Below are 15,727 nucleotides of genomic sequence, written 5' to 3' on the forward strand. Positions count from 1 at the left end.
AGGGTTTATATATAGTCATAGACATACTTATGTCTTCGAGTCGTGTCACACAACACATAAAATCAACTGCAAGTGGTGACTGCCACTTCCTCTTCCTGAGTTCATTAAATAACTGGCGAGGTGTACACAAGATGAGAAACTGTCGATCGCATCGTAAGTGCTGTTAATTCTCTGCCGACACTCTGGGAAAAAAATATGCATGCTCTATTATTGATATTGAAAACTATTCCTGTAAAAATGCAGTAACTAGTGCAACATAAATGTGCACAGAATAATGTAGAAAAAATACACCAGTTAAATACATTAGAAAGCTCCATAGCGTTATTATTGAGCACTATTAACAAAGACAGCAAACTTGATTTTAATTTGAATTATTTTTATAAAATTTAAGAAATTGTGTTTTTTTAATTATGACCCCCTCCCAATGCGATGTTCGTCCCTCATTTGTGAAGATGACCATGATCATGTACTTGTTTTATGCACTCAGAGATGGTTCATTAGCCTGATCCGAGCTCTGAAGTATCTCCCACATGTATCTGTGGGATAGTTCTATAGCAGAGATGCTAAATACTCTCCCTTTTCTAATAATACGTTTCCTCCTCTTGTGTTCTTCAAGGCATGCAGATTCAGCATTTGTGACTTCTTTGTGCCTTGTGGTATACAAGGAACATCTGATTTGGGCTAGTTTTTGTACAAATCAAAATACACCCCCAAATTAGTGTTTACATGAAAGAACCCCATAATCACTGTGTTTGATATCAAGTCTTGCGTTTTTAAATTTTTGTAAATAATATCATAATGCCCAACAATCATTGTTATAGTTGGTCAGCATCTTTTGTTATTGTCAAATACTGTATAATAAGTAAAAATTACTCTGCCACTAATTTCATTTTTTTTATTGTTTTCTTTTAATAATCGGATTTCTAGAATGCTAACCAATAAATTGAATGAAAAATAATTTTTATCGTTTGAGGTTTTTTCAGATTTTTATTTCTTTTATAAGTTGAAAGTTAACTTGTTCAAAATCTAGAAAAAGTGTTTGTGAATAGGATTATTTGAGGAAGAATCCAGTCCAAAAAACCAGATAGACATTTTTTGTTTTAACTTGTATCTGAACATTTTTCCATGAGAAGTTTAATAACAAACATTTTATGTGGCAACTGGTTTTTAATTCTGGCTGACCATTTTTTTTTTGTAGATACTACATTCTCTTTTATAAAATAAACTTTAAAGTCATGAAATAAAAATGAAAATTTTGATATACTGTATGTTCAAAAGTCAAAATACTCTCAATATGTATTGTATGAAGAGAAATTATAAGGATGCATTTGAGAAAAAAAAAAAAGCGATAAATAAAGATCTGACCTGAACAAAAATTAGATTGGAAGTCATTTTGTGAAAGCCATTCAATACATATTATTATGTAAAACAGGTTAAACTAGTAACAATATTATAACAATATAATAATAATTAACATTAACAACATTATAATAACAATATTATAACAGTATAAAAATAACAACATTACAATAACAATATGATAAATAACAATAAAAATATGATAATAATATAACAATAACAATATTATAATAACAATATTATAACAGTATAACAGTAACAATATTATAATAATATGATAATTATTGTTATATATAATATGATAATATTGTTATATTGTTATTTTACAATAACAATATAACAATAACATTATGATAATAACAACTAAAAACATGGGTCAATCATTTTTGTTTATTATCAAAAGTTATATATAATTTTGTTTATTTCAAATAGAATTAGTTCTTAACTTTTCAGTTTAACTTGACTGTGATTGGTCTGTTTATGTCCTGCGTGATTTCTCATCAAACTGCGGATTGTCCATTTATGTCCTGCGTGAGTTCTAATCAAACTGAGATTTGTCCGTTTATGGCCAACGTAATTTCTAATCAAACTGCGAATTGTCCATTTATGGCCAGCGTGATTTCTAATCAAATTGTGAATTGTCCATTTATGGCCAGCATGATTTCTAATCAAATTGTGAATTGTCCATTTATGGCCAGCGTGATTTCTAATCAAATTGTGAATTGTCCGTTTATGTCCTGTGTGATTTCTAATCCAGCTGCGATTGGTCCATTTATGTCCTGCCTGTTTTATAATCCAATCGTGAGGTCTATTTCTGTCCTGCGTTATTTCTAATCCAACTGTCATTGGTCCATTTATGTCTTGTGTGATTTCTAATCCAATTGCGATTTGCCGTTAATATCCTGCGTGATTTCTAATCCAACTACGATTGGTCTGTTAATGTCGTGTATGATTTTGAAACCAACCGCGATTCACACACACACACACGAACACACACACACACACACACACACAAATTGTGATTTGTAAATGATGATTAAGACTTTTCTTGTCAAAAACAAAGTTAATTTAAAATGGTTAGTTTAAGAAAAATGCTTATCGTTTGGAATAGAAGACACATTAAATTTCGGTTTTGTTTTGAATAAAAAAGAAAAGAAAAAAAATAGATTTTCTTCTTTTTCAAAATTCAATATGGCTTCTATTCCAAAACTAAAATGATTGAATATCATTAAAATCTGATGATTGATTTCCTGTGTTCTTGTTCTTCTTGCTGTCAGAATGATTGTCAGATAAATATACTTTAGATAAATAAACCGAATGCCCTTTTAAATCGACAAAAATGACAGAATTATATTTATGACATTTTATTCGATTTTAGAACAATTCATTTTGAAAATGAGTAAAACTTTTTACTTTTTCTTTTGCACTGAGTGACACTAAGTAATTGTTAATTATCTTAGACAATCGGACGATCTCATTTTGTCTTATATGGGTGTGGAAGGGTATAGCATATGTACAGACAAAGGTGTAAATGTATCGTTCTATTGATCTTGATAAGGTGCCAGGATTTGCAAATGTCAACTTTAATAAAACATTTTATATTGAATTTAATTCAAGAAATTTTTCAACGATAAAATTATCTGCAAAAATAAAAATAGAAAATGAATAAAATAATACTAATAAATTCATTAAACATTTCTTAGAATAATTTAATTCATGTGTCAGTTGTTTTCTAACAAAAAAAAAGATTAGAATATGTATTTCCTCTTTTTTTTCTTTTCTTATTTTTAAAATTTCTTGTTTTATTTTATTACTATTTTCAATTCCTGTTGATTTACTACTTCTGGTGTGTAAGAGGTGTATCAAATATAAATGCGTTTAAGAAGTAGAAGATAAAAAAAACAGGACCCCCCCCCTTCCCCCGGTGAGTTATTGCTCTCTACAAAAATATTAAGAAAATGAATTTTAATGACCATCTCTTCTGAAAAATTCTCTATTCAATATTTTTGTCGGAATCACCTTCATCCATTTGAATAAATAGCCATTAAATGACCATTAAACAGACGGTCATTAAATGACCATTAAACATTTGGCACCATTAAATAATCATTTAACACTGGGCCATTAAATGATCTTCAAGGAATGACCATTAAATGATCATTAAACACTTATTTTTTAAAATTATTTTCCCTTTTGCTAAAAGCCTTAGTAGATTATCCCACCCTTCTCTTTTTTCCCTACACCCTACACACTCCAATAAATGAAAGCCACTGCCTACTCTATCTTTATACCTATATATATATATATATATATATATATATATATATATATAAATGAATAAATAAAATGGTGCTTCTCAAGATAACAATGCTCAGTAAGTACAGTAAATAATTTTTAAATTTATCTCATGCAGGTTTGTTATTGTGTCTTTTTTTTTTTTTGTAGGATTTTCAAATTTTTAAATGACTGCCATTTTGAATGTTTACATGTAACAGAACTAAATTTCAGCAGAAATTTGCAATTCGGTCAGACTAAATCACGGTCAACTATTCAAAATGGCTGACTGCCAACTTCAATTTGTAAGCAAAGAAATATTAAATATAAATAAATATAAAACAAACTATTCTTTTATTTTCACTACAACTTGAAATGTTACTTTTCTACGTCAAATAAAAAGTCTGCATGAGGTAGAATCATAGTTCCTGAGGATTGTTATCCCAAGGAGTATCACACACACACATATATATATATCATACTCTTCTTTTTTAATTTTCTCACACATTTGTTTATTTGTTGAAAACTCATGTATAGTATTTGTGATCTCATACGTTCATTAACATAATTTTTATTGTTATTGTGATATATAAACAGGATGTTTTTTGACTCACCATTTCGGGTGGAATTAAAGCTGTAATTTTTTTATCAAAACTCACTCACAAAATTTCACTGAATGTTTAAAAAAACAATAAAAAAAGAACAATTGAAATATTTGATGCTGAAAAGCATTTGTAGAAAAAAAAAATATTTGTTTGCCTTGTTTTTGTTATCTTTTTTGGATTTTATTATTTTATTTTTTTATTATTTTATTTTTTTATTTTTCCAAAAAATTAAAAAAAGATATTTTTTGCTGTACATGTTTTGCGTAACAAAAACATTCAACTACATTGCGTCTCTGTTGTGAGACAAACAAATACATTGAAGATATTGCAAAAGATGCTGCAAAGAATATGGACTCTCTCTATCATACTAGAAAATTACTGACACTTAAGAGTATTCTATATCTCTACAAAGCCACCATTTGCACATGCATGGAGTATTGTTGCCACATCTGGGCTGGTGCATCTGCCATTAGTCTCTCACTCTTAAGGCAGGGTCCAAAATAGAGTCTCCAACCTAATATTTCCCGCACTATCACCCAAGCTCCAACTCTTGTCCCATCACCACAATGTTGCATCTCTGTGCCTGTTTTACAAGTACTTTAATGGAATGTGCTCTAACGGACTTATAGCACTTCTGCTCCCTCGACATACATGCTCTCGACTTACATGCTCTCGACATACATGCCCTCGACATACATGCTCTCGACTAACTCTGCAAGCAGCAATATCCCACCTTCCTACTCTTGCACTTCCTGGATACCGGAAAGCCTTCTACTTTAATTGTTTATTCCCTCGGACTGCTAGACTTTGGAATTCCCTTCCAGTTTCCTGCTTTCCTGACTGTACTAAGATGCAGAAATTTAAATGTCATGCGAACAAATATCTGGCATATTTCCTCACATCATTCCATGTAGACATGCTTCTAAATAATAACTCCTTTATGTGCAAGTGGCAATATCCATTGTCTCGAAGTGAACAAGTGTAAGAAAAAAAGCAGCAACAGAATAAATTTATTATACAAAATTGATCTGTAACAAGAAAATTGTTGCTAATCCTAATCCTAACCCTAAACCTAACCCTAAATCCTAACCCTAACCCTAAACCTAACCCTAAATCCTAACCCTAACCCTAAACCCACCCTAACCCTAAATCCTAACCCTAAACTCTAACCCTAACCCTAAACCCTAACCCTAACCCTAAACCCAATTGTACAAATGCTTAGTGTGGTTATATCTGGAATATGCTGTGCAAGCATGGAACCCTGTACTGCAAGACATTCAAAAGTTAGAAAAAGTACAATGAAGGGAACAAAAGAAATAAGGCACTTGTCATATGAGCAGAGACCAGCAAGGATAATTTTTTTTCTCACAAGAATGCCACTGTTTATCTAGGTCTGAAGGCCACTCAAGAATAACGATTAATGCATGCCAGGAGGTTGGTGAGACAACACTGTAATGATTGGTGGTGGTGGAATTTGGATAGAATTTGATTATTAAAGAGGACAGCTCAACAAAAACTTGTTTTTGACTTGAAGATGACCATGTTGTAGTCAGCTGGAAAGCAGCCCTGTGCTATAGGGTTCCACAGGCAGGCAGCTCTAGAAAAGAAACTTTGTTCATGGAATTTGCATTTAATTTTAGGCACAGATGAGTTTTTTTAAGAAAAGAAAGTTAAGGGGGGTGACTTTATAAAAACGTTCAGACTTCTGCATGGTTATAAATGTATAAATTCAAAGAAACGGTTTATTCATTTTAATTAAACAAAAAACAAAAAACAACCCATAGGTTGAAGCTGTTTTCTCTGCATGTCAGACTGGAAGTACAAAAACAGTTTTTCTCGTATACACACCAACACCAGATGATAGCTAAGGTTTTAGAAGCTTTGATTGATCATGGTTTGAAGCTGTTAGTTATCTAGTAACTCTGAAGGACTTTGATACAGCCAAACAATCTGCCTGTGAATCTTATATATATATATATATATATATATATATATATATATATATATATATATATATATATATATGTTACTTGTTTTTGTTGTGCGATACTTTTTAAACGAATTCAATTATTTATACAAAAGTGCATTTTTACCTAAATGTGAGTAGAGAATAATTTCCCCTTTGACCAATTATGTACCCCCAAATGGCATATGTATTGTTCCGATACAATTATCCACTGGCACGTGTTTCGTCATCTACGACTCATCAGAGTATTATTAAGTGCAACGGAGACACTTTTATTTTTTTCATAGGCATCACCACTTATCAAGGCCAAAAGGCCACTCGAGGATAAGGGTTAAAGAGTGTACAGTAGAAATTGGACAATATAGTAATCGTTAGTAATGGAAATTCGGTAAATTTGTTAACTTATATGGAACGGCTCATCAAAAACTTGTTTACGTTAGACTTGAAGACAACCATATTGTAATTAGCTAGAAAGCAGGAAAACGGAAGACAATTCCATAGGCGTGCAGTTCTAAGAATGAAGCTTTGCTCATGGAATCTACGTTTAGGTTTAGGCACAGATAAAGAGTGGGGGAAATTATTGATAGTGTTTTCTGCTAAACGGATGTTTATTGTGAAAGTTTGACAAGATGGGACCATAGATTGGAGCTCAGCTGAGCACTTGCCATGAAAATAACGATACAGTAGAGACAAACTCGCAACATCTCTTCTGTGAGAAAGAGGTTTCAGGGAAGAAAAAAGGACATCCCCTACAAGGCTACAAAGTCTATTTTGAACTCTATCAAGGCAGGATAAGTCCTCTCTAGCAGCTCCTGCCCAAATGTGGCAACAGTACTTCATCCTTGGACGTACATGGCTCTTATATAGATAGAGAATTGCATCAGCAGTAAGATATTTACTGGATCGATAGAAGGATCCCACCATTTTTCCAGCAGCCTTGGCAACGGATTTAATGTATGTGTTCCATTTAAGAGCAGGAGTAAAGGTCAAGCCCGGAAGCTTGTCAAAACATGAGGCCTCCCCAAGACGAGAGCCATTCATTTCAATTGATACCAGATGGGGATCAGAGCGTTGATGATGTAAAGATAAAAGCTTGGTTTTAGATGCATTAAAAGTAACCAGCCACTTCTTTCCCCATTGTACCACTTGCTCAAGATCAGAGGAGAGAGAATTGGAGAGAACTTGGTCGTTTACTTCAACTTACGGTCTTATATGTGCTACCACAGATAGTAGTGTCATCAGCATAAATGTCTACGAATGATGTAAGGATGTGATTTGAAAGATTATTGATGTAGATCGGGAAGAGAGTTGGGCCCAGGATGGACCCCTGAGGAACTCCAGCATTAATACCTTCTGATTTCTGCCCATCAACCACTACTACTTTGCTTTATGATTCTTTTTTTTTTAATTTTTAAATTTTCCATATATTCTTTTTTTTATATCAAAATCAAAAATATTAATAAAAGTTCCATAGTTACGAGCGTTTTCGATTCGTTCATGAATCATCTTCAGGTGTTGAAGTAAAAGTGTGAAAGAGCAAAAATGAGAATTAAAAGTGAAAACTAAAACATACCATAAATGACGTCAAGTGATGATAAGTTAAAATATATAGAGTCGATGAAAAGTCGATTAAAAATATATGGTGACTGAAAATTTGAGTATTAAAATCAGCAATTTCATGGGCACTGTTAACGAAGTCCGTCCACTACTAACTATGCAAGACATTTTAGAACGTTATTTCTTTTCTCGAATGCGATATCATTTATAGTGGCTCGAAGGGTTTTAATATATGACGCTTCAAGAATTTTTAATTTTTTAATATTATTTTCATGTTGTATATTTTTTATGTTGTCAACAACGAAGACCTTTCTAAGATTGGGGACGGTTATGTTCTTTTATCAAATGTTTATAAATAGCACTAGTATTATTTAGATGCATTGTTATTCGCCGGGACAATGTTGTTGTTGTATGCCCAATGTATGTATTATTTTCTGAGTTACATTCTCCCATAGAACATTTAAATTTATACACTACATTAGTTTGTTCCAACGTTTTTATAGCCGGCGAGGAGTTCTTTCTAATCACAAGGTTTTGTGTTCTAAACTTCTTGTAGTAGATAATAAATTTAATTTTAGAATTACTGTCAACAGGCGTCAGATATCTATGTACGATATTTTTAATTGCATTTTCTTCGATTCTGAAGTTAGGTGTCATTTGGTTTTGATAAAATATGTTAATCTCGAAAGTGAGAGCTAAATGCAAATATTTATTCAAAAACTATACATACATATTCCAAAGATGAACCAATCGTCTCATTGTATTGGAACAGCCTTCTGTGGTTGACTAATATCCGGTACAAATCATAAGGATCTGATGATTTCCCTCCTTCCACAAGGCGCTGATGATTTGTGTCGGATTTTAGTCAGCCACAAAAGGCTGTTCAAGTACAATGAAATCACTAGTTCGACTTTGGAATATGTATGTATAGTTTTATATATATATATATATATATATATATATATATATATATATATATATATATACTTCAGAATAAAGAGTATTACTCAAAATACAGATAGGATCACTTTACCACACTGCTCTCAAAGACATTCACTTCAGATTTTACCATGCAATTTGGATGTGAATTTTTATATCCTTTTCATTAACTTCCCTTACTCTATGACATTTAAATACTTAAAAAAAACTTTAATTGTGATTTTCCATGTCTCACTGACTTTAGCAAATAAGGTGTAAACCATTATAACTATTTGCTAATATTTTCTCCTCTGAAGAGATGGTAGACATCGAAATCCTATAGGATAAGGAGTTATATTTCAAATGTATTCTTTGTCTTACATAGAATAATAAAAATATTTGATTTGAAATTTAAACATTTCACGTCAGAGTCAGTGGAAAAGACAAAAGCTAAATCTTTATGTACATAAAAAACTTACTTTTTAGTTAACTTTTAAATTAAAAAATTGAGTTTAGTTTGTAAAATTGGATTTTAATTGTAATTTTAAATTATCTTATTATCGATTTTAAATTATTGTATTATATAAATTAAAAAAAAAACATCTATAAAAGCGAAAATGTATGTTCGCTTTTTGTGTATGTCCAAGAAAGGCTTTTTTCAGAGAAGCGGTCGGTCGCCTAACAACTTCTTAAAACTTTTTATATCACATATAAATCGTAATATCTCAGAGTTAACAACGGAGCTCGCCTGTCTATTTAATTTGCTCGACTTCGGGAAGATAAATGTTCAACATTTGTCGCTCGCCGCATGTGGGTTAGTCTTTTTCCTTGGGAAAATAAAAATAAAAAAAAGCGCTCCCGCAGTAAATGAAATACTATCCCGCAGTCAAAATTGACCTCATTAAATCATTAAAACGTACACCTGCCAAATCCAAGTAATTAAATAAATTCAAACGTGTTTCCATTAGCATCTCGCGGAGGCCCAATGGTTAAAACCGTCGCACTCTTTTTTTTTTTCATACTTTAATTTACAACTTTGCCTCAAGGGTTCGGGTTCGATCCTCATACTTACCTACCAAAACATTTTTTTTTATTTTACCCCCCCCTCCCCCCGGAGTTTTGATTTACCCAAAACCACACACACCTCCAAACACCTGGGCAACGCCGGGTACCCCTCGCTAGTACTTTATAAATCTAATTTACAATCTATTTCAATTTTTAAACTACAGGGAAAAATACAATAGTATTGAGATTAATATATTAGGAAAATCTCTTGGGCTAGATGGGTATCTCCCCCCCCCCCAAAAAAAAACTTTGAAAGAGTTGAAATTTTAAACGGATTTTTAAATGCATTTCGATATAATTAAATGGAATTTGACGTTTTTAATCGACATTGAGGCAAATTTTAAGCTTTAAATTTGGAAAAAAAATTAAAAAAAAAAATTTTTTAATGTTAAAATTTTAAAATTAATTTTGGTTTTAATATTAACATAAGAAATTTTAATTGAAATTAGATTTTAAATCTAATATAATTTAATTTTAAAGTTAATAAAATTATCACCATCCAATAAATAAAAAGGGGAGGGGTCCGCAAAACGAGAATTAAGCATGAACTCGTGATGTATATATATTTCCACTTCCGGTTATAAAATAGATGAGTATTGGCTGAAGAGAGCTTGATATGGATATCTAAAACGGTCCTAATTATTGTGTTTTAAACCGACGGTATCAATGACTTGTCTCATCTAAAACTTTCTGTAAACAAAAAATGTATAAAAATCTTATTATTGAAAATCAATTGAAATTTTCAAAAAACATTAAAAATCTGTCAGGAAGGTATACATAATTTTTAATTATCCGACAAGGAGTAAAAAATAAACTTGAAAGACCTTATTTTGTGGAGTTTTGAAAAATGCAATTCTTAACATCAGAGTTTAAAAGTTTTGAAAAATATACAATAAATTTTTCCGGTTAATGCATTAAAATAAACTACAGATATGGATTAAATCATATTTGCATAAAAAGATTTTAACAGTTAGTTTATAAAGTTTCATAATGATTATGAAAGTAGAAACAAGAAAAAAAGTAGAAGAATGAAAAGGATAAAAAATCCATTGAAAAAGAAGGTAAAATCCCGGAAGAAATAAGATAAATCCAAATAAGTCCATTGATAATCCATAAGAACGGGAAAGAGAATTACAGATGTCCAGAGTAAATTCAAGCTTCCAGAAAATCCATCAGATCACAGAGAAGTAAAATTCAAGTTTTTATATAGTCATCCACATGCAGTATTATTTCGCTATATCACAGCTCATCAGTGCGGTTAGACCAGCAACTACCTCAAGCCAGGATTGAAACTCGCCCAAGCGGCAGTTAGCATTTCGCACTGTTACGCTATTTGGCTGCTGCTGCTGCTGCTGCTGAGATGAGTATGCAAACTTACAATATTTAAACATTGTCCAAACGACCTAACCTCAGTTTGTTTACACAAAGAGCATTGCTTTTTTATGCTCGCGACAGTTTATTATTTCGTTCCCCAATATGCTCAACCCAAGATTAGAAGCATTTATAGTCATCTACATACAGTACTGTTTCACTGCATCACAGCTCATTAGTGCGGCTAGATTAATTGAAGTCTAGACAACAAATGATTATACTATGAATACAGATTCATCGTCCATCTTGAATCAATCTAAAGCAGTTTTTTATTTAAAATTTTTACCTTCACATCACATTAAAAACAAAACATGAACAAAACTATTAGTATCCTTTAGAAATACCAAATAATTACTTGATCAAAGATGAAATAATTTCTGACAGAAATGACTATTGCAATATGTTTACATGTAATATGTAACCATTCCACTGGAAGCGTTTTGTTTATCTACTTAGCACCAACCATTGTGACATCAGTAGAAAACAAGAAGGCCATCTCTTTACAAAGGTCATGGTTGTGTACCCAGCGATGTTAACAGTTTGTTTTCGGCCGTAAAAAACGTTTTCACACAGGAGGATATTGAGAAATACTCCTCCTCCTCCTCCTCCTCCTCCTCCTCCTCCTCCTCCTCCTCCTACTACTACTACTACTACTACTACTACTACTACTAAATGTCTTCAAATTTGTGCTTTTGTTAGTTTTTAGTACTTTTGGCGCCTCATATAAAATTGCACACAGCCTTTTCATTCGTTTAGATCGCATTTTAACAATACTTGCAAGTTGACATTGACATTAAAAGCCTACTTTTTCTATTAAAAAAAAAACATAAAAACGAAATTCTATTTATGCATAGTTTCTACATTCTGTATAATTGCGTAAAATTTAAGATGAAAACGTTCTAGCATATGGAAATATTCTCATATCTATCTCTCTCTCTCTCACTCTCTCTCTCTCTCTCTCTCTCTCTCTCTCTCTCTCTCTATATATATATATATATATATATATATATATATATATATATATATATATATATATATATATATATATATAAAGTGGTGGTTGTGTAGTTCCAATGACAGAAAAAAATGTATATTTAAAAGAGTGTAGCCATTAACAATTGTAGGCTTTTTAGACTTTTATCATTTTTTAATATTTAAAAAAAAATTTTTTGGCCAGAGAAAAATTTCCAAAAAGACATTACCTTAAAAAAACTTTATATAAAAATATCTGAAGAGAGCTGAATAAGGCTTGAAACGCGTTATAAAAATATTTGAAAATATTGAAAAATGATAAAAGTCTGAAAAGCCTACAATTGTTCATGGCTACACTCTTGTTGGTGTGTGTGCAAAAAGTCTCTACTAAACTCCTGTCTGAATATTTGGTATACAGAGTTGAAATTTGAAATATATGGTATCAGGTGGACAAAAAGTTTTTGCAGTTCCTAACTTTTCAATTCAGATGAACATCTCTTAACTCAAACAAAAATTTAATGATCGAAATAAGCACCATCAGAATCAACACACTTTAGCCAACACAAAACAAGTGTATTTATGTCAGTAACGTAAAAATCTTGCTTTCTGATGGCAATGAATTCGCTGAAGGCATTTTTGATATTGCTTCGGTTTTTGAAGCATTTCTCATGCAGAAAGTTGTCGAGATGATTGAAAAAGTGGCAGTCGGTAGGTGTGAGGTGTATGGCAGATGAGGTAGAGTTTCATAGCCCAATTCGTTCAACTTCTGCCAGGTCGGTTTAGCAACGTGCGGTCGGGCATTGCTGTGGAGGAGGATTGGGCCTTTTCTGTTGACTAATGCTGAGTGTTGTTGTCGAAGTTTCTGATGCATTTCATCCATTTGTTGACAGTACTTCTCTGCGATAATGATTTCACCTGTATCAAAATAACTATAATGGATGAGACCGATCGCAGACCATAAAATAGTTAGCATGACCTGTTTTTGGTGCAACTCTCACTTTGAGAAGTGTCATGGAGCTTCGTCAGTGTCTAACCACTGAGCTGAGCATTGTCCATTGTCATAAAGAACCCACTTTTCATTGCAAATCACAATCTGGTCGAGAGAAGGGTCGTTCTAGTTGCATAAAAAGGGAAGATGACACTTCATAACGGCGTTTCTTTTGGTTGTCGTTCAATTCACGAGGCACCCATTTATCAAGTTTTTTTGTTTTTCCAATCACTCTTAAGTTGTTGGAAATCGTTGTATGCGTTACGTCTAATTCAGAAGCAAGTTCTCAAATAGTTGTTGGCTTCGACTAAGACTCTTAATTGATTGCTGCCAACATCTGATGCCCGATCACTACACTCATTATCTTCAAGACTCTCGCCGCCACCATGAAATTACTTAAACCACTATTGTGCCGTGCATTCAGTAGTGGTTCCTGAACAAAACGCTTCATTGATATCGCGAGTTGTTTCAGCAGCTTTTTGGCCTAGCTTGAATTGAAATAAGAAAATTGTGTGATTTTTCTTTTTTCCATCTTGTATTTTACGTTCTGTAAAGAAGACAATTGTTTTAAAAATGATTGTAATTTAAACGATGAGAAAGAGTGAAAAACGCTCTTTAAAATGATATATTGAGTAAAGGTTTTATAACGAAAATTTATTCGAAAATACATCATTTGAAATCAAAATGAAAAATTTTGCAAGAAATTTTTTCTCAACCTTATATTTGGATCCGTAGCACACTTTTGATTTAGGTTTTCATCTGCAAAAATTACTTATAAGGAGTCCAAATTGAAACAACAGATAAGGTAAGTCGAAGAAAACATTACCTCTGCTATTACTGTTGGTCATTATACATTCATGGCTCAAAGTCGCTTAATTTTTAACCTTTCATACCCATCTGTCGGTAGCTCAGACGATAACGATGTGGGAGAGATAAATAATGACTAAGGCTGGAGCATTTAACGTTGTAGTTTCAGTTCTAGCGAATGGTACTCAAGTCATATTTTTGAAAACAATAACTTTTTTTTTTACATAGGCATAACCACTTATCAAGGCCCAGAGACCACTCGAGAATAAGGGTTAAGAGTGTACAGTAGTCAATTGGACAATATAGTAATCGTTAGTAATGGAAATTCGGTAAATTTGTTAACTTATATGGAACGGCTCATCAAAAACTTGTTTACGTTAGACTTGAAGACAGCCATATTGTAATTAGCTAGAAAGCAGGAAAACGGAAGACAATTCCACAGGCGTGCAGTTCTGAGAAAGAAGCTTTGTTCATGGAATTTACGTTTAGGTTTAGGCACAGATAAAGAGTGGGGGGAATTATTGATAGTGTTTACAGCTAGACGAGTGTTTCTTGTGAAAGTTTGGCGAGAGGGGACCATAGATTGAGGCTCAGTCGAGCACTTGCCATGAAAATAACGATAAAGCAGAGACAAACTCGCAACATCTCTTCTGTAAGATAGAGTTTGCAGGGAAGAGAAAAGGACGTCTCCTACGAGGCTACGAAGTCTATTTTGAACTCTATCAAGGCAGGATAAGTCCTCTCTAGCAGCTCCTGTCCAGATGTGGCAACAGTACTCCATCCTTGGACTTGAAATTATTACTATATATTAGATAATAATAAAAAATGAATTGGTTCTATAATAATTAAAAAAAAATACATGAATTAAAAATATAATATTTATGTGTATTTTACGACCAGATAACGCCGAGCGGCCTGCTAGTATTAATAAATTTTCAATTATGTTTTCCCTAAAAATCTTACACCCGGTCAATATATCGCCAACCTAACAACACAAAAATTGAGGGCGGACTAGTAACCTGGGTGTACCAACCAAGTTCGAATCCAGTTCGTTCCACAGAAACTCTTTTGCTTACAAATGTTCACGTGGCCCCTCTAGGTAAGTACCCGATGTTTTTCTATAAATATTTCGATGCTTGTTAAAATAAAGTCGACATATCGATTGTTAGAAAGCTCGTTTTAAACAAAACATACTTAATAATTGTCATGTCGAGAATAGTAACATATCCAAAAATTACGAAAATTCATCGAGTAGAAAGTTATTTATAGTTAAAATTATTTTTTACGGAAAATTGGGTAAAATTGCATTTTTCTTAGATGTCATAAAGTAGACGGTGAAGAATTCACGCACAGGCGACATAACCTGAAAAGCAAATTTTAGATTGCATTTTAATGGCGACCAACATTGTAACTTATAGCGATAGATTTTTTTTTTTTGTTACTAAAAACACAGTAGAAGCTATTCTCTGTTGTCGACTCTATTTCAACAAGCACCAATATTTCTAACTAGAAAAATACCAGGGAAACGAATGCCAACAATAATCGTATGTTTCATGTGAAATGAAAGAATGATGATCACCATCAAAACAGACACACAAAAAAACAACATTATCGTCACCATCGCGTAAATACTGCAAATTGTAAACGAAGCAAAATAATAAAAGCAAATAGCAATAAAAATAACAGAAAAGGACAAAATATAAAATAATCTTTCATTTATTGAAATTATGAAATAAGATAAAATACTTATTTGATCATTTTACAATGAATTCGGGTTAAAACAGATTTCTTCCTCTGAAAAAATATAAGATTATTCCAAATGTTTTCGCTTTCAATACCAAATCG

The sequence above is a fragment of the Euprymna scolopes genome, chromosome 9 (genome assembly GCF_053919585.1).
Source record: "Euprymna scolopes isolate OS-2025 chromosome 9, ASM5391958v1, whole genome shotgun sequence".
NCBI classification, from domain to species: domain Eukaryota; kingdom Metazoa; phylum Mollusca; class Cephalopoda; order Sepiida; family Sepiolidae; genus Euprymna; species Euprymna scolopes.